Source organism: Heterocephalus glaber, unplaced genomic scaffold (genome assembly GCF_053883595.1).
Source record: "Heterocephalus glaber isolate CG9 unplaced genomic scaffold, H.glaber_assembly_v1.0 deba00000676, whole genome shotgun sequence".
Taxonomy (NCBI): domain Eukaryota; kingdom Metazoa; phylum Chordata; class Mammalia; order Rodentia; family Bathyergidae; genus Heterocephalus; species Heterocephalus glaber.
In genome coordinates, this window is record NW_028258156.1 from 15,902,501 (window position 1) to 15,924,538 (window position 22,038).

A 22,038-nucleotide genomic window follows, 5' to 3' on the forward strand; every position below is an offset into this window, starting at 1 on the left:
TGTCTTTTCCCCATTTTTAGTTTTCCTTATGAAACATTTTTTAATTTGCTTTAGATTCCATGAATGGAACAGCTATTGATGTGTGCCTACAAAAGCATTTTAATATGTGCTTTTCGATGATAATTATGGTCTAATTAAATTTAACAGATTAAAATATACATAAAACATAACAATTAAACCACATGAACATATATTTGAAAGATCAGCCAATGTTTTCTGTAAAACACCAACTAATAAATATTTTCAGTTTTAAGGCCCATGGAGCCTATTGCAAATACTTGACTCTGTCTTTGTAGCTATAAAGTAGCTATACGTGATACATAAAGGAATGGATGGGACTGCATTTCAGTACAATTTTATTTACAAAAACAGGCATGGATCAAATGCTTTGTGCAGCTTATAGTTTGCCAAACTTTATTTAGCAGATATTATCTTCAGCAAGATGCTATTCTGAATTCTCAGTGTAGCTTCATTGGTATAACATTCCATTGTACCTGCACATAATTTACATTAGGTAAGAGGCCAGAAATGAATGGTTTCATTTGATATGAAATAATAGTGTGTCTTAAAGTTGACATACACACTTTTGTTAGAAATAAAATGAAGTTTGTGCTGAAGAATGTTTTGAAGCAAAGAGGTCAAGTTTTCCCTTATCCTTTCTTTAAAGTCAACTCTTTTTTCTTTACATATATATATATATATATACATATATACACACACACACATATATATACATAAATATATGTATATATTCTATTTCTTAAGGGAGGATTTAAAGCTGATGTTTTGTAATTTATTTTTATTTTGTTAGTAATAAATAATAACAGAATTACAATAATTCCCACACGACTATGTTTACTGCCAGATCCAATATAGATGTTTTCCAAACTATCTGATACTGAGTGAAGTTCAGCTTTCCAACTCTAAAATCATACCCAAAAATCTGTATTGTTAGAAAAAAGTCATTACACTTACATCTAAAAATAAAAGTGTTTATTAATTGTCTTGTAACAAATGAAGAAGCTTCTAATTTTTGAGAGATGATATCCAAAGTATACAGAATTTCTTGGTATAATAAACTATCTTGCTTTGTAAATGCATGTAATTCAGGTTTCTCCAAGTACAGACACCTTGACAAGCATTCTCTAGCACTGGCAATGCAGGGGACCACTCTGGCAGTGGTATTCTTCTTCACACCTTTTAGCATCCAACCTCCTCCAAGGGCAAGACCCTATAAATCAGTGCTGTTCTACTGGCTTGGAAAACAGCTATTGGTTTTAAAATCCTCTCTTCTAAACTATCTGAGAACATATGTGCTGATTTTGAATCCAACGCTGGTGAAAGGCCAAAGTGGAATTAAGTGCTATTTTAGGATAATATAAGTATCCCTAGTTCTTTTTATTATGCTCACAACTAAATGTTTTACACTAAATGTTGAACCTTGTGAGTGGGATCGTTCATATATGTGTGCATACATATTTGTAATATGCTATATAAAATCATTTCATTAAAAAAAGACTAATGACTCAATAAAAAGTTATCACTGATCCTTTGTGAATTTTTTTCTGTCCTAGTATTGTAACAAGGACAACTTTTGAACCAGGCTCAGACTCAGATGACATATGATCACCACCAGCTGCATCAAGAGTCAGAGTCTGGTTAAAAATAAGTTATTTGACCAGAACAGCAGAACAAAGCTGAAAATCTTCTGACACCTGATCCCTTCAGCAGCTGTGGAAATCTATTGAAAGGGTTCTTCTTCTAATGCATTTGTCAGAAAGCTAATTGGAAAAATGACTTCATGTTATGAGTCATACGGTCACCTCTGTGGACCTCATTAGACTTAAATGAGCACACTCAAGTCCAGCAGAATCATTCAGATTCAGCCATATGTTAGTAAGGAAGATCTCTCAGTAATCAGGCTCCTGGCCAATTGTGAACATTGTCAAGTGAAGAAATGGAGAAAAATCGAAATAAAGATGACTAGTGGCAGATAAAGATAAAAGGCAATTATATATTCCAGTGTAATAAAAAATATGCAGATGTTTGGAACCATAAGAATGACTACCAAGTTAAACTAAAAAAATGTTAAGCCAAATTTTGTGGAGCACTGTGTTTTGCAGTGGTAGAGAAAGCAAAGTTAACTAAGATAAGGCCTCTGGCTGTCTCAGTTTTGATGGGCAGATAACCATGTGCCTAAGTAACTTTCTTAGGTCTGAAATATACAATGCACAAACAACCACACCATGATATCAGTTAAACATCTTATAGGCTCTTTGCTACCTAGAAGGAAAATTTACTATTACATTTGTCTTCCTCACTCTAAATTCTTTTTTATTCTCCTCTTGGTTTTATGTAGCTTGTCCTCTCATCTTGATTTCATACTTGTATAACCCATTTCTATTCTTCTGGCTGGCCTAATAATTAGCTTTTCCAAAAAAGGCGATCTAGAAAAAGGCTGTGAGCCCGGGGAAAGAAGAGGGCTTGGCTCGTCTACTTTTGTGGTAACCTGTGAACTCTCTAACTGTGTGATTCCTGACTCACTATAGAAATGTTTCTTTATCAAAACTGAACCAATTTCTTCCTATACCAGCTGCTGAATCAGGCTTGTAGCTTTTCCAGCCTCTGTGTAATCAGCTTCATTCTGTTGACTTCCAGAGAAACCAATACTCAATAACATGTGCCCCATTTTTAGAAGTCAAGATTCTAGGTTTATAATACAACCAAACTTGCAAACAGCAATATCAGCTGAGCAGATCTCAGAGGATTGAGTCTCAGCTTGCCTGAGTTCTTCCCTCTAAGCCTTAGTAATTCTAATATCTTTTCTGTACTTTTTTTTTTTAACTCTTGCACTGTATCTCTTCCCTGTATATCTCTATGGCTATGGTACTTTCCAAATATCTTTTCCCGCTTTTAGTCAGCTAGCTAACAATTACTTACATTACATTTTCCTTCTTGAAATAACTAGCATGGTTTCCGTGTGCTGATTGGACATTTCTGGTACAGAAATTGACACAGGAGTGGTCCCAAGAAAGATACTCACTACGCGATTTGGGAAATAGGTCTTCCAGTTCTTGGTCTTGAAAGTGGGTTGAACTCTTTTGCAAAAGGAAATGGAGCACTAAAACTGCGTGACTCAGGGAGGTAAAGCATTAGTCAGGGCTGACTTTGCTGATGTGACAACCAGTGCAGAAACTCTAGGGAGACAGAATGGCTTCAGTGTTTGCCTGCTAGTACTGATGAATGGGAGAACTATGACATGCAATAATTTCTTTTGAACTCAATTAAGTTTTTACAAAACAAAATATCAAGTGTTAATCCTTAATTTGTGTATTTTATATTCTTTACACTAGCAATACTTTTTTCCTCTTTTAAAAATTGTATACAATTTAAATTGAAAGCATTATAATTTAGTGTTGACAGAATAGTCAGATGGTACTATGAATCAGAGCAGTGGTTAACATGGCTTATTATATTTCAATTTTCCAGTTCATGTACCTATAAGTCTCCATATCAGTGATTTTTTGCTATGTGACAAACTGAAGTCCATATAGCTTAAGACAGCAATTCTTTATCTCATACTTTCAACAATCATCTAATGGTTGATGCTGGCTCTGTTTTTTCTTTTCATGTATATGATCGCTCATCCTCCAGATATCTTGGACTTCACACAAAGTGGCAGTGTTTCAATAAGGCAAATACAGAACATATGAGATATATTAACAGTAGGCTAAGAAGTGACTCAATTCCACATTGTGTCGAATAGTCTATGGGTCAGACCTAGTCTCAAGGACAACCCAGATTCCAGGGGTAAGAAAACAGTTTACCTTTCATGGGTGTAGTGGAAAGACATTTCACGAATGGATATTATTACATGGTTGAAAGCCATTTTGTGGCCATATTTACAGATCAGCTAACACAATCTCATTTTAAGAATTGATCGACATCTATGCACCCATATTTTTCACTATTTATTGCCTCTTCATATCCTTACTTCCTTATTTGAGCTTAGATTTTTGTATTACATTGTTAAAATTATATCTTTTGATCCATGTTAAAAAGTTTTGTGAATTTATATTTCATCATATTTTCCTCATAAAACCAAAGCCAGATTTAATTTGCTCTTTACCTATATCTTGCCTATACCCAGGAGTATTACTAAAAATATTTAAGAAAGTGTTCACCATATGACCATTTAGAAAATATTCCTTTTCATAGTATTTAAATATCACCCTTGATTTCATCTGAGCACTTAAAGTTGTCAAATACACACACACACAATCCATGCCACATAGTCTCATTTTAATTCCTGAAGACAAATCTTAAGCTGCCTGTAAGTGTGCCTAGCAATTCTTCCTTTATTTACCCTTAAGATTTTGAATTAACTCTTGCACATTCTTCCTTTAACTTCCTGCATCAATTTTCCAATTCTTTCCATTGTCAGATGAGAGCTTTGGTTTTTATCTCAATAATAAAATAGTAACAACCACAAGAGACAAACTTTCTTTTTCCACCTCCACTTCAACTGTCTATTCTTTTTGATATGATGGATAAATTATTTTTGCTTCTATCTCTGGCTACTTGTGTACTATATTACATTTCCTATCACCTATTTAATGATGTTTCTTGTGCATTTTCTTCACTTCTTCCTGTCCTGATAGAACATTTCTATCAACATAAATATGCTTCAATACATCTCACTGCTAAAAACAAAATCAAAAATCTTTCCTCAATCTGTTTGAATTCCATCCAGCTCCTGCTCATTTGTCTATTCTTCTCAATTAACTCCTTAATGGCATTATATACGTTGACTTTATTCACCTATTTTCCTGTGAAATTATAAAATTCAATGTATTTCTTCTTTTATATAACTTAGCAGATACAGTTTTTTATTCACTCCTTCTTGAAACATGTTTCTTTCTTTTGTCATGTTGTGTTTTTTTTTTTCCATCACTTTTAGAAAATCATCTCATAGTTATCTTCTTCATGTACTGGCTGCAACTTCTCAGTCTCTAGGTCTTTCTCCTCATTTGGATAGCTGTAGTGTGGCATGCTGCTACTCTCAGTTCTTAGGTTGCTTCTCTTCTCTTGATCTCAACTAGCCTCAAGGATGTAAAAACCACCTAATGTCATTGTCATTATCTTCAGAAAATATGTCTTTAGCCCTGAAATTTTCCTCAGGCTGCAGATTCATATAGTAAATACCTAGTGGAAGTAATTCACTCTTAACTCAAACTCCCCAGTTTAGTAAACTGTACTGTAATTCTTCTATGGCTCAGACTAAATGTAGAAGTTACTCTAAGCTTGCCTTTCCTTCATATTCTGTAATAGTCCATTACAAAGTACTGGTAACTTACTTTTGACATCTCTATCACCCCAGCTCTGCAAATGCTTGCTATCTGATATACCAGATTCCACACACTACTCTCCACACAGTAGAAAAAAATATTTTTTAAGAATAGTCTTTAAAAATTGTACTTCAGACCTCATCATTCTTCTCTTTATAAGTTGTCAGCGTTTCCTCATTGCTATAGTTTGGATGTTAAATTTTCTACTGGAGTCCCAATGTCAAAGGCTTGATCTCTTGGGTGCCACTACTGGGATGTAGTGGGATTTTTAGGAGGTGGAGTCTAGTGGCAGGTCCTTAAGTAATTGGGACTATGTCCTCTGAAACAGATTGTGAAACTCTAACCCCTTCCTTGCTTCTCTTTACTCTTGGCTTATAATCTGACTGGTTTTGCTCTGCAATGTGCTCCGGCCATGATGGACAAGTTCTTCATAGGCCCAGTGCAAGTTTAGTGTTTCTGTCTTAATATTTAGATCTTTAATCCACTTCAATCTTAGTTTAGTGCATGATGATAAGTACGGGTCTAGTTTTAATCTTTGGCAGGTTGAAATCCAGTTTTTCTAACATCATTTATTAAATAGGCTATCTTTCCTCCAGTGAGGGTGGTTGGCTCCTTTGTCAAAGATGAGGTGGCTGAGTATGTCTGGAGTTGTTTCTGCATCTTCTAATCTATTCCACTGATCCTTGGGTCTGTTTTTTTGTCAGTACCATGTTCTTTTTATCACAGTAGCTTTGTAGTGTAGTTTCAAGTTGGGGATTGTGATACCCCCAGCCATGTCTCTGTTGCCTAGAATTGCTTTTGCTATTCTAGGTCTCTTCTGGTTCCAAATGAATTTTTGGATTGTTTTCTCTTGTTCTGCGAAGTATGTTGTTGTAATTTCAATTGGCATTGCATTAAATCTATATAGTAGTTTTGGAAGTATGGCCATTTTCACTATATTGGTTCTTCTTACCCAGGAACAAGGGATGTTTTTCCATTTTCTTATATCCTCCTCCATCTCCTTTTTCAAAGTGCTATAGTTTTCAGTGTAGAAGTCTTTTGCTTCCCTTGTTAGGTTGATTCCTAGATATTTCATTTCTTGGAAGCTATTGTAAAAGGAAGTGTGTCCCAAATTTCTCTCTCAATGAGTCTACTATTTGTGTATAAGAAGGCTATTGTCTTTTGAGTGTTGAACTTATATCCAGCTACTCTACTGAATCTGCCAATTAAGTCTAGAAGTCTTTTGGCGGAGATTTTTGAGTCTTCTATGTAAAGTATCATATCATCAGCAAATAATGACATTTTCACTTCTTCCTTTCCTATCTTTATTCCTTTCATTTCTTTCTCTTTTCTAATTGCTGTGGCTAATGTTTCCAGAACATTATTGAACAGGAGTGGTGATAGTGGACATCCTTTTCTTGTTCCTGATTTTAGCATGAAAGTTTTCAGTTTTTGATCATTTAGTATGATGTTGGCTTTTGGTTTTCATAGATAGCCTTAATCAGGTTGAGATAAAGACCTTCTATGCCAATTTTCTGTAGGATTTTTATCATGAATCGGTGTTGGATTTTGTCAAATGGCTTTTCTGCGTCTATTGAGATGATCATATGGTTTTTGTTCTTGACTCTGTTAATATAGTGTATTACTTTTATTGATTTTTGAATTTTGAACCATCCTTGCATTCCTGGGATAAATCTGACTTGGTCAGGGTGTATCATCTTCTTGATGACCCTCTGTATTCTGTTTGCCAGTATCTTGTTGAGGATTTTTGCATCTATGTTCATTAGAGAGATTGTCCTGTAGTTCTCTTTTTGGGTTGGGTCTTTCCTTGGTTTTGGAATCAAAGTAACACTTGCTTCCAGGAATGAATCTGGAAGCCTTGTTTCCCTTTCAATTTCCTTGATGAGTTTAAAGAGTAATGGTGATAGTTCTTCTTTAAATTTCGTGTAGAATTCAGCAGGGAAGCCATCGGGACCTGGGCTTTTCTTTGCTGATAAATTTTTTATTACATTTTCAATTTCACTCATTGTAGTTAGGGTGTTTAGAATTTCTATATCTTCTTCATTTAATTTTGGCAATTCATATGTATCTAGGAATCTGTCCATTTCTTCTGTGTTTTCCACTTTATTAGAGTACAGGTTCTCAAAGTAGGTATTGATGATCCTCTAGATTTCTCCTGGCTCTGTTGTGACTTCACCTTTTTCATTCTTAATTGCATGGATTTAAGCCTTTTCTTTACTTTTTTTTTATTAGGTTGGCTAAAGGTTTATTGGTTTTACTTATTCTTTCAAAAAACCAACTCTTTGATTCATTAATTTTTTTTGTATCATTTTCTTAGTCTCCATTGCATTGATTTCTGCTCGGATCTTTATAATTTCCTTTCTTGTATGAGCATTGAAATTGTTATGTTCTTCTTTTTCTAGGACCTTGAGGTTCTGTATTAGGTTATTTATTTGAGTTCTCTCTGTTTTCCTAATATGGGCATCCACTGCTATGAATTTCTCGTGTAGAACTGCTTTCATTGTGTCCCATAGATTCCTGTATGTTGTCCTGGCATTATCATTTACTTGTAGAAACTGTCTAATTTCTTCTTTAATTTCCTCTGTGACCCATTGGTTGTTCAGGAGGATGATAATCAATTTCCATGTGTTTGTGGGAGTTTTGCGGTTTCCTAGGTTATTGATCTCCAATTTTATTGCACTATGGTCTGATAATATACAAGAGTTAACTTCAGTTCTTTTACATTTACTTAGACATGCCCTATGAGCTAGCATTTGGCCTATTTTGGAGAATGACCCATGTGCAGCTGAAAAGACTGTGTATTCTGATTTTGTGGGATGGAACACCCTGTAAACATATATTAAGTCCATTTGTTCAATAGTTTGGTTCAGTTCTAGAATTTCGCTGTTAATTTTTTGTCTAGATGATCTGTCTATTTGTGATAGTGGGGTATTGAGGTTCCCCCACTACAATTGTATTAGTGCTTATTTGGTTTTTCATGTCCATTAATATTTGTTTTGTATAGTTGGGGGCATTTGTATTTGGTGCATATATATTTATGATTGTCATCTCTTCCCCTTGGATTGTTCCCTTCACAAGGATGTAGTGACCATCTTTGTCTCTCTTAATTAGTTTATCACAACAAGTTTGAGGCCAGCATGGGCTAAACAGTAAGTTCAAGGCCAGGCCTGAACTACATAGTGAGATCTTGTCTCAAAAAAAAAGCAAAAGAAACAAACCAAAAATTTGAAAACTGCATCTTGCAATGAGTTAGATTAACCTTTCAATAAATTGTCTAGAATATACAACAGTTATTAATAGTTAATTTTGTTTATGATGTTGAGGCAAAGAGGTATTTTTCTCTCACCCATTGTTAGATTCATGGCTGAGGCTGCTAAAAAAATGGAACGACAAAAGAAAATTCTATAAGTGGATTTAACATAAACTTTATATGAAGCGAGAGTCTTCAGAAATAAAGATTCCAAAGCAACAGACAACACTACACAGTAGAGTTTTTAGTAGATCACATGACTACGCTATTTGAATGAGGAAACAAATTGCTGGCTGTAAAAGCAATGATAAAACTTGAGGTCTTTGTGAGGGAAAACATGAGAAAGGCAGAGATAGTTAGAAATGGATAATGTATGCAATTTCCTGACAGATGAAGATCTGCAGGTTCTTCTGGCTACAATGAGGTCAGTAATATCCACAATTTTGAAAATTAAAGTTTTTATGTGATGTTTATGTAAAACACACACTTCATTGGACACAGTAGGCACAGCAGTCTTACTCCGTTTGAATGCTTGTGGTTGGAACCAGAAGAAATCACATAAAATATCTGACTTGATGTTATGGAAAAAATCCAATTTCCCCCCGTTAGACCACTTCAGTGACCAAAATACTGTATCAATCATTAGATTCATTAATTGTTTTCTGACAGAAAAAGTCAGAGTTTAAATGTGTTACTTGCAAGAAGCAACATTGCCAACATCATTCACAATGTTGAGTTTCACTAAGTGTATCTTCCACAGTATTGATGCCTGAGGAAATGAAAGAGAAAAAGGTGTTATGGAAATCTTGTGTTAGGAATGCAAGGAAAGTGACTTTCTGCATAAAGTCTTTCTACAAACCCATGGCTTTTATAGCATCCCGTGGCCCTTGTTCTCCATCTTCCCATTTTCACTTTCTGCTTTCTCTTAAACTACACCTCACTTCTGCCAGAAAATTAATTCCCAAATGGCAGTAGAATCTTAGCTTACATGTGAGTTACATGAACCATGCAAGTGGGAAGAAAGTTAAAGGCAGGAAAAAAATGAGAAGAAGGAAAGGCAAAGGGCCTGAACCATTGAGAAAATGTGGATATAAAGCTCATCCGAGATCAGCAGACAGCATGCCATGTCCCATGCCATGTGGGAAAATGCAACAAAATGAAAAATACACATATTTGCAACCTTTCTTCCTCTTTCTCTTATCTGTTCCTTTTTTCAAAGAAGACTTTTTGAAAGTTTGATTTCTGATATTGTCTGATGCTGTAGGGGGATAGAAATATAAACATAAGTTATAACTAAGGACACAAGATTCCTTTTACAGAAGTTTCCAGAAAAAAGGAGTGGAAAAGAGGAGGAAAGAATATCTAGAGTGGGCCCGGGGAGACTTACTCAGGGACATTGGAGATGCAGTGGTTTGTACTTGGCTCTGAATCTCATAGTGAAAAGAGGAGTGTGTAATTTCCTTAGAAAGTTTTGTACGATATAATTTCTGGTCCCCATTTGTGCGACTTCAGTAAGTGCTTGTGTTCTTTATCAAAGGAATTGGAGGTGGATTTGTGATTCTTGGTGAATGTGTGTCTTGCAGAGAGGAACCTTGTGATAGATGCAGCAGTTTGATTTGTGGCACGTATGCAGCTCCTGGACCAGAGGGAAAGCTACAGAATTTGCATAAAGAAGAGACAGGAGATGAGGACCTTAATTAAGCATGTTTCTTTCTTTTAGAAATCTACATTTAAGAATCATGTGAGGAGGAAGCAAAGTACTGAAAAATCTTGGAGTGCAAGTAAATTGTTCTGTGTGTGTGTTGCAAGATGACCAAACATTTCCAATAAATTTTAACTTGAAAAACAAGCTAAGTCTTGCAATATGAGTAGTATGTGATCCCAAATGTCACATGATCACAATTGAGCCAATGGTTCTCTTTCTCTCTCTCTCTGTGGGATTGTGGGTGAATGTCTCCCAATAGAAAGAGTGTATGGAGATCTCAACTGAAGAAGAGGAGAAAAAGACTGCTGAGCAGTCTCTAACTTCAAATGAGATTAGGGAGATGTGCAAACTGTGGGAAACTGCAAAACTCTGTAGAAAACACTACTTGAATAAGGCGGTACCAATGTGAGTGATGAATTTTTTTAATGAGTGCAATGTCACATTTTTGCAAAATTCTCAAGGAGGCAAAAGTAAGTGTCATTGGATAGGATCCTTGTTAAAGTTTCATGACGATTCCATTGAGCCAATAGAGAGCAGTAATTCTGTTAGTGACAGTAAAAGTCATCCTACACAATAATCCTCCTCTCTCATCTCCTTCACACCAGCCATGAAGGTTTTCAAATGCCAGTGCAGCTTAATTTATTTTTCATTTTGTATTTTTCTTTTGTATTTGTATTTTTTTGTTTGTATTTTTACTTTGGATTATATTACAGCATTGCAATCATTTTTATACAATTATTTTTAGGTTGTGGAATGAATCATCTTGAGTTTTCATTATTTCTTATGGGAAAATTCACTTTGACCTACAAGTGCTGTGGTTTACAAGCATGTTTCTGGAATGAATTATGCTCACAAACCAAGGTTTTACTGTATATTCTTTCAGGAAAGCACTTGAATCTTAGGAAATTGGAAACAAAGAGAATCTTATGAGGAAACACATTTATACAGATGCTAAAACATGACATGCTGAAATTTTGAAGGGAGCTGTTATAGAAAGAGTTAAATCACAATCCTCCACAACCTAAATCTTTAAATTTCATAAACAAGATTATTTTCAAATTAATAATAATAAGGTTAACAATAGTCAAGCAAGTCTTCTAGTATATTTTGTTCTTTACCTAAAATTACTTAGAATTCTCAAGTTTCATACTAGAGGGAGACTTTTGAATATGTGATTTTATTGGAAATGAAAATAAAAGCTTATTTTGTGATATTATACTGAATCAAAATCATACTAATCTAGTAACTATACAGAAGTTTGGATAAGAAAATAAAAATAGATTATGACATATTCCCCATCATAAAATTAATATTAGAGCATAGTGCTATTACTAATTTTTTTTAAAATGATAACAATCAGCAACATTTTCAGTGTTTGTTTACTTGTATGTGCTTAATTATAATGGGCACATTTATATCTTTCTCATTGTGTATGTACATATTCACATACATATATAAATTTCATGCATGCACATATACATATATGTGTATTTCTTGTGTCGTCTTAAATTTAATCCAAGAATGTTGTGTTGAGTATTTCTTATTTAAAACCAAACCTCAAAATAAATAGCTCTGCTTTCTACATACAGAAGACACCAAAATATTAGCCTGTATTTTTGGGCAAAATTTACTTTAAAAATTCTACACCAAATTCTACACAAAAATTCTACACCTAATAATTACATTCATTTTTTTGAAATGTAAGTTATGCTTTTGATGTTAAATCCACAGTAAAACAAGTCCAGTAACTATTTAAAGACATCTGTTTCAAAACTAAACTATCAAGTCAAAACTTGTTTTGAACATCAACATTATTTTTAATATATTGCCAGAACCACTTATAACACTTTGTATAGCATATTATAGATGTGTTTCTCACAATGCATCATCTACCACACAAAATTGATCTATGAAAGTGGTTTCATTGTTTTAAATATCAATAAAAGTTGACTTTGGTTTAGACATTCTAGAACTGTGAACTTTGATGCAATTTTTTTTTATTCAATTAAAGCATTTGCCTATATTCCCTCATGTGGTATTAACCACTATTGTGCATTATTCCAAGTGCATTTTCATATGGCTATCATTCTAGTTAATTTATCTTGTCCTCTAGACAAGAATTAAATATTTATTCACTTAATATTTCAGTTAACTTGGATTCTGAGAAAGGATGTGTAAGGTTATAGCAATGCCTACCTGTTTCTCAGAAATATCTCTCATAAACTCTTTCCAGTACTATGCAACAAGTTATAACACATAACCACGTTCTTCTGCCTATGTTATGTACATTAAGTCTTGTTTTAATACTTCTTCACAGTAGATTATCTAAAGCCTCATTGCTTCCTATAGCTTAATAATAATGTTATTATTGTTTATATGGCTTATTATAGTTTATTATAGCGCATTTGCTTGAATGCATTCTCATTTTATGTTACTCAAATTGCTCAAGTATTAATATGTATTATGTAATTAAATGTACAATTACATTTTAAGAGGGAATTGATCATACATACTTTGAAAAAACTGTTTCTGCAGGTGTAAAGAAATGGTTATTGTGTGTCTTATTAAAAATTTAAGATTAAGCAAACAAACTGTTGTGATGTTTCCTGCCTGACAATGAGATAGTAGAGTTATATTCAGCAAGAGTGATGACTGATGCGAAAACATATGAGCCTTGAGATACGATCTTGGTATTCAGTTCTCCCAAGAGATTCAACCTGTTAGTGGGAAATTGCCATTTCTAAAGATAAAGATTTACATTGGTAGGGAAGGAAAGTTTTTTAATATCAAAAGATGTTTAGTTTTCAAGTTGCCCCATACTTAATTTTCCATGGGTGGCTGATTTTTAATATAAGTCTCCCGAAGAAGTGGGAAAAAGTTAATGGGTTCTTCTACTAAAACTCAACTGAGGGTAAGCTTCTTAAATTGACTGAGGACTCACAAGATTATATATATATATATACATATATATATATGTATATATATATATGTGCCAGGTGGTTATTAAAATGTGTGGGAAATATGTAATATCCCATTCTGGAGGAGAATTTCTATCTGCTACAATTTAAAGAACTATTCTCATTTAAAACATTATTTTATAATGGAATTAAGTAAATGTTTCTATAGATTTTAAAGATAAAACAAATCTATAGAAATCTTAGGTATGTCACTCATTTCTGCTCCAAGAGGTATGTTACTCATTTCTGCTCGAAGAGGTATGTTATGGAAAAGTTTTAAAAATCGTGGTCAAAATAAGGAATTACAAGCAGCCAACCATGCACAAGGTTTATGGCTCATTCAGATCTGATGGAAATTCAGATTCACTGGGACAGTGAACAGCTTGATATGGAGCTGCTTTCAGTAAGGTCTGCAGGAAAAATGTGCAATATTCCCTTGTGGTTTCAGTGACCAGAATTTGTGACCATGAGACCTTGTATATCTGAAGTCAAAACAAAGAGAAGAAAAATCAACTTTGTGTGGAATGTTGGAGGAATAGCTCATGAAAACTCTCAAAAGGCACTTAGAAACCAGTGTTTGGAAGGTACAGGAGTGGAATTTAGAAGTTAAACATTAGCTGTCAACTTTAGCTTGGACTTTTATTTCTTGTTTGGTCTGTGGCAACACCAATGTCACTGGTCTCACCAAGTCTCTGAACTGTGGATGCAGTTAAAAGCATTGAGATAATTTTGTTATAAATTATACAGATTATAACTCTTTATTACATTACCACACAATATATATAAGTTCTATATAAAAGCATTATATTTTCATTTTAGAATTACTTCTGTGAAACTGAACAACAATTAATAAATTTCTCAATCTTTTTATTTATTTGATACCACTGTTGGGGACCTAGCATGTGCCAGATGCTTTGGGAAGTTCCAAGGATGGAAAACGAACAAACAAACAAACATAAAGAAAAGTTTGACCCTTGAGTTCAAAAAATTTATAGCAATGAAGCAGTCAAGAAAACCATACAAGTATAATTGTTCCAGAAGAATATATTGGTACCTGTGTCTTACTTCATGTTCTGCTCCTGTAACACAATACTTGAGGGCAGGTACTTTATAAAGAGCAGAAGTTTATTTGGTTTATGATTTTGAAGGTTGCAAAGTACAAGAGCATGGTGCTGGCATCTAACAGGGACCTTTCTGCTGCATCATACATGGTGGAAATCAGAAGTGTCAGATAGGTAGTCAGAGATTAGCAGGCCCGAGGTAGAAAGGGGTCCAAAATACCATGCTGTGCCAGTTATAGTTAAATGAAGAAACAAAGACCTCAGCTTATAATACATCTGTGAGCATTTGTTAGATCCAAAGGATCCCTTTGATCTCAGTGATATTTAAGGTCACATTATGCACATTCATTTTGGTACAGAGCTGTCTATTTTCAGAACACAGGTCACAGCAATTCTGGTTGCCATAGTCTCTGGGCCAATGATATCAGAAAGCAAACCTTGAAAGATCATTTCCCATTGGGCTGAGTCCTGATTTAGACTGGGACTTTTTCTTTTGTAAATTTCTTTCCTAGATTTCTTACAGGATTAAGACCCCCAAGGAAACACTGATGATCTCAAAAGGAGGAAAACATTCTGCAATTCCAAAGGAAGCTCTAAGAAAAATGTAGATAAGCATCCTAATAACCATACTTCCCCTAACTCTCACACCAGTGCTGATGCACACTGCTTGTCTTCTCGCTGAAAGGCATGTACCTCCTATACCTGCCTTACAATACACACTCTATGTACACTTCTGCAGGGCCACCTATGGGTCTTGGCTCAATTCTTCCATCAAAGTATGAAGGACTGAGGAATAAGGAGTTGGTTTCTCACCCACTGTCAGGACCAGGCTTCTTGGTGACAGGGGCAGAGCTGAGAAAGCAAGAGGGTGCTCCTAAGAGATACTCACCTGCAATGCCAAAGACATTCTGTGAGGGAAAAAAGCAGTTCTTTTCACAACGAATGTATAAATATAACTGACTACCTGAAAATACCCGGGGGGGAGAATGAGAAAATTTAAATATAACATTTATCTTTCTGACCTTGAGTTTATTTTTTATACATTCAATCATTGAATGACTTAGCTTTTAAGATTATATTGAGATAAGTCATTTGTCAAAATGAATTATCTGTAACTGTTCTCCTCACAGCATGTTTAGTGCCTTGAAATTTTTGTATATGGACTTTTTATAGAAGGAGATGCTCAGGCATTAGATTATTGGAATATCTAAAAGCTTAATAAAATTACAAATTTAGAGTGTTAAATGACCAACCTTAATCATTTTGTCATTTTTTTCAGAGCACTGGTTATAAAAAAACAATGTATTCTTTATACCCTGTTTTTTTGTATGTATCTCATACATGGAGTGTATACAATACCCATGCATTTACATAATTACACATATAAATGAAAAACGAAAAATGCAAAAACATTTGAAAAATCTTTCCAAGAAGTCTGTTTACATCGCAAAATAAACAATGCACCAGAAGTACCTCCTGCCTTCATAATTTTCTTATGTTTGTACGTTTGTCTTCTTTTTCCTATCAGCACCTCTGATTTATCCATTTAAAATTTTTATGTTATTTCATTTTTTGTTGCTTGTTTATTGTCAGCATATATTTTTGGAATATTTTCTTTGGACTTTTTTTTTTAATTGACTAGATTACATCTCAGTTTGTTAAAGAGAACCAGCTGTTTTCTTGAAAGATAATTTTCTGAAGCTGTTGTGTGCCATAATTACACTGCAATTACACAGCAATATCCATAAAAGCAGATGAGGATTCTATGTGTCCTTTTACCTCATTAGAAGTTGCAAAAATGATAGATGGAGTCTATCCTAGTTTGACTATTGCCCTCTATTGGCAAATTCAAGTCCTAGCAAAATCCAAAAGATAGCGGCAAGAAAATAGACGTGTGTGTGTGTGTGTGTGTGTGTGTGTTTGCTTTGTTTAGTTTTTAAAACTAATAATATTTGGGGGTCATAAGTTAACACTATCAAAAGTTTCAGAAACTTTTTTTGAAATTAGAATTTAAAACCTACCTTTAACACTGAGCTATTAAAATAACTTAAGTGTATTGCCAATTGGGGCTTTTTTGTAGCACTGAACTGTAGAGCATTAATCTTTTCTTCTTCATTCAAAATGTACTTGAATCATATCCATCTTTCAGTAAAAAACTAGTTGGATCTTTTCCTTGTTCCCAGCATGTATTCCCCACTTTGAAGCAATCCTCTTTAAGAAGATTGAGATTTTTAAGTCTCTTATCATTTCCAAAATCAGCAATTAATCATACCTTTGTTATCACAGTGATTTTTTAAAATTTGAGTATTTAGTCATATAAAGAAGATAATTTCATTACAAAGACATCACTGAGAAAAAGGACTTCAGTTTTAGGACCATGAATAATATTTTATATATTACAAGTGAAAAGGATAATGTTAGATCAGCTTCAAAAAATACACAAAACCACCTTGGACACTGCGCCATGTAATGTGAGTTCGACGATGAGAAAGGTACACATGCACAAATAAACACCATTTTCAGGGACTTTTCATACTGACTGGCAGCTGGTGAATATAGTATTTTAATAATATTTATTTTGGCAGAAGCAGCAGGAAGTAATCTAGTTTTGTAACCAGGTGGGCAACCAGAGAAACAAGTCTTCTGGGAGTCCTTTTATGACCTTCTAGGAACCAGAAATTTTCATATACTTGACAATCTTGAAACATGAAAGTAAAATTGTTTCTTAATTTCACTTTTACCATTTATACCAGGTATACGGCTATCTTTCCCTGTAGTAAGTCTTAATGTAATTGTTGGCTGTGGAACGAATGTAGATAAGTTTAACTGCAAGGTTTCTGGATTGATCTCAGATTTAGGAGTTGAAAACTAAAATTAGCTCCTTTCTCTGCCAACACTAACACAAATCTTGGAGCACATTTCCACAGTTGCACTCAAATGCTGACAGCTTAGCTAACCACTGGGTGAGTTCTCTGTACCCGAGCTCAGTCACTTAACAACTTTGGCTTGGCTTGATCCCACCTCGGTTGCCTCTTCCTTTGTTTAATTAATAACACCATTGCCTTTTTGAGAAGAGAATTTATCTCACCAAACAAACACATTTCAGACAGAATCTATAGTTACAGAAGAGGAGAGAAATTGTATCCCTGCAATGCTGTGCTTTGTTTCTTGTTCATCATTTTTGCCAAATGTCTGTTTGCAACTACATAGCGATTCTGAAGTGGAATATAAATGCATAATTGACAGGCTCTTTTCCTTTCTAGCAATTTTAGTCACTGACTGTGAACTGATGTTGATTAGTCTTTATCAGTTGACACAACTATGCAGTTTGCAGATTCAGAGAATAACCTTTCCAGTTGTCAGGAGAAGGACCCAGCAGGATACAGAATTGTAGTCTTCATTATTTAAGCTGTTTTCATGGGGGAAAAAACTCTTTCTTCTGGTTTTCAGCTATTTGTTTCACTTTCTTCAGGCTGATGTTTCCAAACCATATCCAACTTGCTCGTTATTCCCTTTTATATATTGATGTTGAGATTAACCAAAAATATTCTTTCCAAAATATGTAACTATTATTCATTTCCAAAATATGTATTGAGTACTTACTACAAGTAAGGCTTTATTATACAGGTTATGAATATGGACATAAATGAAACAAGCAGTAGCTCCCCACCCCAGGAAGCTTGCTTTCTATTGGTGGTAGTCAGAAAATAAACTGTTAAGCATTTTCCATGACATGTGTTGATATTTGGGGGGAAAAAATAAAGCACAGTGCATCTGCTAGAGTCGAGCATGAATGATGCAGAATAAGGGGTTTATTATAGGGATGTAACATAGTAACTGACCTTGCACTGTTGGTGATACTAAGAAAGAATCTCTTCAAGGCTGTGACCTGTGCATTTTAAGGTGGGGGTCTGAGATGCTGCTGGTCTTCAGAGCTGGCAATTGGCAGAAAATCTGGATATGAAGCAGGGGAGAGCAAGGATGAACTGAAACACACAAGAACATACTAAAATGTGGGCTTGTCTCTCAGTATCTTCATGATTACCTGCAGAAGAAAGAAGCACTCAAACTTCACACTTGCCCCAGTACCCCAAAAAGCTGAAGGTAGTAATGCCTGGGAGAATGTAAGATTGCCAGCTTCTGTGGCTTTGGTGCCCTCTGCTACCACCAAGTTGAGCCAAGGCTACAAGCACAATCAAGATTCAATCACATCACGGGGGCTCCACCTAATACCTTTGCTTAATCCTAACAATCTCCCAAAGTCACCACATCTATGCATCATAGTCAGATTAAGTTTCTCTCTTTTTAGTTCTTCACCTCCTGGGTAACATTTCAACACATGAACCTCAAGGGACACATTCAAACCATGTTCAGATTCATTTAGCGTCACCTCTGTGAAGTGACAGGTCATTTGGAAACTGAGCCTGAAAGACAAGAGATATTTCCTGTGTTATTGCTGTGCCAAGTGATCAGTGATCTAAAACTAATATAATTTTTCTGAAATCTACATGAAAATCGTGTTGGATAAACCCTACTGTGTCTTATAGCTTTGAATGCAATGTCACCATTCCTAGTTGTGTAGAATGAACATTGAGCCTATCAGTGGCCACAAAAAGTTATAAACAATATAAGAAACAAATGGCATCTCATATAGAACCAAATGCTAAGAAGAACAAATAGAGCAGAGAAAGAGGATATGAACATTCACAGTGCGGCACTGAACTTTTATAGAGTAAAATTCAAAAGCCTCACTAACAAAAAGACCAAAAACTGAAGGAGGCAGCCTTGTGGGAAGCTAGGGAATTTCATTCTGGACAAATACAGCAGAAAGTGCAAAGGCCCCGAGGAGAGATCATTTCTCTTGCTGTTTGCCTTTCCTCTTTTGACCTGGCTGCTGCTTTTCATTGTATCAATTGAGGTAATTCCTCATACCACTGAAATTAAAGGATTTTTACTTTATTTTATTTTTTTAGTTCTGAAAATTCAGTAGGGTTCAGGGAAAGGCCACAACAGAAGCTCTTTGTAGCTTTTTCATTTGAAAACATATGCATAGGTCTTTCAGGTAGTCAGTTCTAAAGACATAAGATTCATGTCTAAACAACGAAAAGTTTTACAGTATTGTTACAACGATCTTTCCAGTAATGTTCACAAATCACTGGTCTATAAAACAGTTACTATATTTTCTTTTCAACAGTACCATAAAGCTCAGTCATATTAATGACTAACATTTTTAAACCTGTTGTAGACCACCTATTACTAATCAAGTGGCGAAGTTTAAAATGTAATGATATGTATGAGAAAGTGTTGAATTTAGAGACTTTGTATGGAGGAGTGAAAGAGCAATTGAGTTAACTCCTTGGTCATTTGCATGATCTGGATGTTTGGGTCATGTAGACACGTCCTCAGAACATCTTCCCTCATTGCATCCCACCCTTCTCAGTGATTTCTATGAACAAAGTAAGGAAAGAATAAAAGGAGATTTGATGAAGGATAGCGTATTTCACTTAGAATGACTGAATCTCATTTGTCTTGGAGTAGCCTCCTACATGTTTCTTCTGGCTTCATTTTCTGTTAAATACTATATTGGCTTTCTACTGGTGCTTTCACAAATTAGCACAAATGTAATGTCTTCAAACAACATAAAATTATTATGTTATAGTTCTGGAGGTCAGAAATTCAAAATGGATTTTAATGGGCTAAAGTCAGTGGGTTAGCAGGGCTGCGGTGTTTCTTCCTGAAGGCTTTAGGGCAGAATTTATTTTCTTGCCTTTTCATCTTTTATCATGTTGCTCCCTGCCTGGTTCTTTTCTGCTTCCCTCTTATTTTTATAAAAACCATTGTGACTGCATTGCACCTAGTCATTGGTTAATCTAGGACAATCTCTTCCTCTCAACATCAGTTGATTAACAATTCTAACTATATCTCTAACCTTAATTCCCTTTTGCCATGTATGCCAACATATTCTCAAGTTCCAGAGATCAGGAAGTGGGCATCTTTGGAAGAGCATTCTTTGCCCACAATAGACACCTAGATTCAAGCAGAATGTGTTAAAATAAAATGAATTACTTGTATTTGCACTTGGATACTTATTTGAGTTTTGCTGATAGGATGAAACCTCTTTCTTTTGTTTTTTAAGTCAATTCACTTGCAGATACTTAGCTAATATTTTTGCTATTCCTAAGGCAGTACTATGACTTTCGGGTAGACAGTCCTCAGAAACATATTTATTTTAGTATACTTCATTCCTTCAAAACAGGTTATATACCTTTCACTAGCAAAACATCTGCTAGTTTGCTAGATCAAGCTATACCTGAATCACTTGACCATGACATCTCAGTGTTCAGCCTGCAGCTTTGGCTCCAACTTTACTAACAAATTCCGTCTTACTATGTGTAATGTGGCATGCATTTTTTTAAAAAATGAAGAACTAATTTCTATTAGACCTTTATTCTACAATTTTTTTCTCGAACGCCAGGAAATTATGACAATTTTAATTGGTTCTAGCAATAGTACCCCCTCCAAAATGACACTGAAAAACAAAAATTATATTGAATCTAAAAAATGGATAAAATACTAAATACAGACTTCCTTAGAAACATGAAAACAACTATATTGTGCTTGAGTTGGGACTGCAGTTTCATGACTTGATTTCAGATGATAGATTACAGAAAACTCTGAGAGCTTTGAAGATGCTCTTGCTTTGTTTTCTTAAAAATAAGTCATTTTGGCTTAGATCTTCTATCCTTGTACTGACCTAATATCATCACACTTGCCTGAAAATAGAGTAGCATTTACAGGGCAAAGAGGGAGAGCAGAAATCAATATCCGTCTCCACTGCAGACCATCAAAGAGATTCCACAGCAATGATAAGAAAGGAGAAGGTGAAGGACTTTCTTATTTTTAATCAAGTCTGTTTTAAATAAACAGCGATTTGCGTTGCAACATGAACACGTAATTTTCAATACTTACAGAGGAGATTGGATGACAATATTATCTACTATTGATTTTTCCATTGCTGAATAATTTTTTAACTGAGAAAAATCTTCGGGCTTAACACAATCATAACTATTTCCCCATGTTCATTTAAAATTACTCAGTAGACAGCAAACATGAATTTCTCACCAGTGGTTTTTATTAAGTAAATATAAAAATATAATGAAACAAATGTTTTATTTTGTAGGTACTATTAACATCAACAATTTGTATTAATTTCTCCTTAGAGACCTCATGCAGACAACAATATAAATATTTTATATATGATAAGCTTAAAATATCTTTTTAAAAAGACTTAAAATACAGAAAGATATAGGACAGTTAGCAGGGACAATTTCTCACAATTCTTAAAAAGTATCTAGAACCAGGCCAGGGATTTAGCTCAGTGGTTCTGCTGCCTGCCTTGCAAGCTCAAGGTCCTCAGTTCGATTCCCGGTACCAAAAAAAAAAGTATCTAGAACCTACTCTCCAAGTTGAAATCTTACTGTGGAACTATTGCTCCATCAGTAACCTTTTCATAATTCATTTCTTTATTCCAGCCATTATGGAAGTACTAAGGAAAATAAGAGAGTGGGTACTTTCAAAAGTTCAGAGTCCAGTAGGGAAAGAAATAAATGAAAACAAACAATTACATAGGAGTCATTCCAGGAACATCATGGGGAGGAAAGCATCAAGCTGAGGCAACTCAGAAGACTAAATGGTAGCATTTTACTTCAAAACAGCG

The 22,038-nt window shown here is 34.7% G+C and overlaps 1 long non-coding RNA gene across 7 annotated transcripts in view; it reads right to left on the bottom strand.

Moving 5' to 3' along the window:
- LOC110348128 (uncharacterized) overlaps positions 1–22,038 on the bottom strand; it is a 1,027,816-nt gene that overhangs the window by 136,400 nt on the left and 869,378 nt on the right. For 4 of the 7 annotated variants that reach the window (XR_015449381.1, XR_015449380.1, XR_015449379.1 and 1 more), the window contains one exon: positions 1–18,307. This exon is cut by the window's left edge and continues 357 nt beyond it. The exons of the other annotated variants lie outside the window; for them this stretch is intronic. This is a non-coding gene — a long non-coding RNA (uncharacterized LOC110348128). The remainder of the gene's footprint in view (positions 18,308–22,038) is intronic. 7 annotated transcript variants of the gene reach the window in all.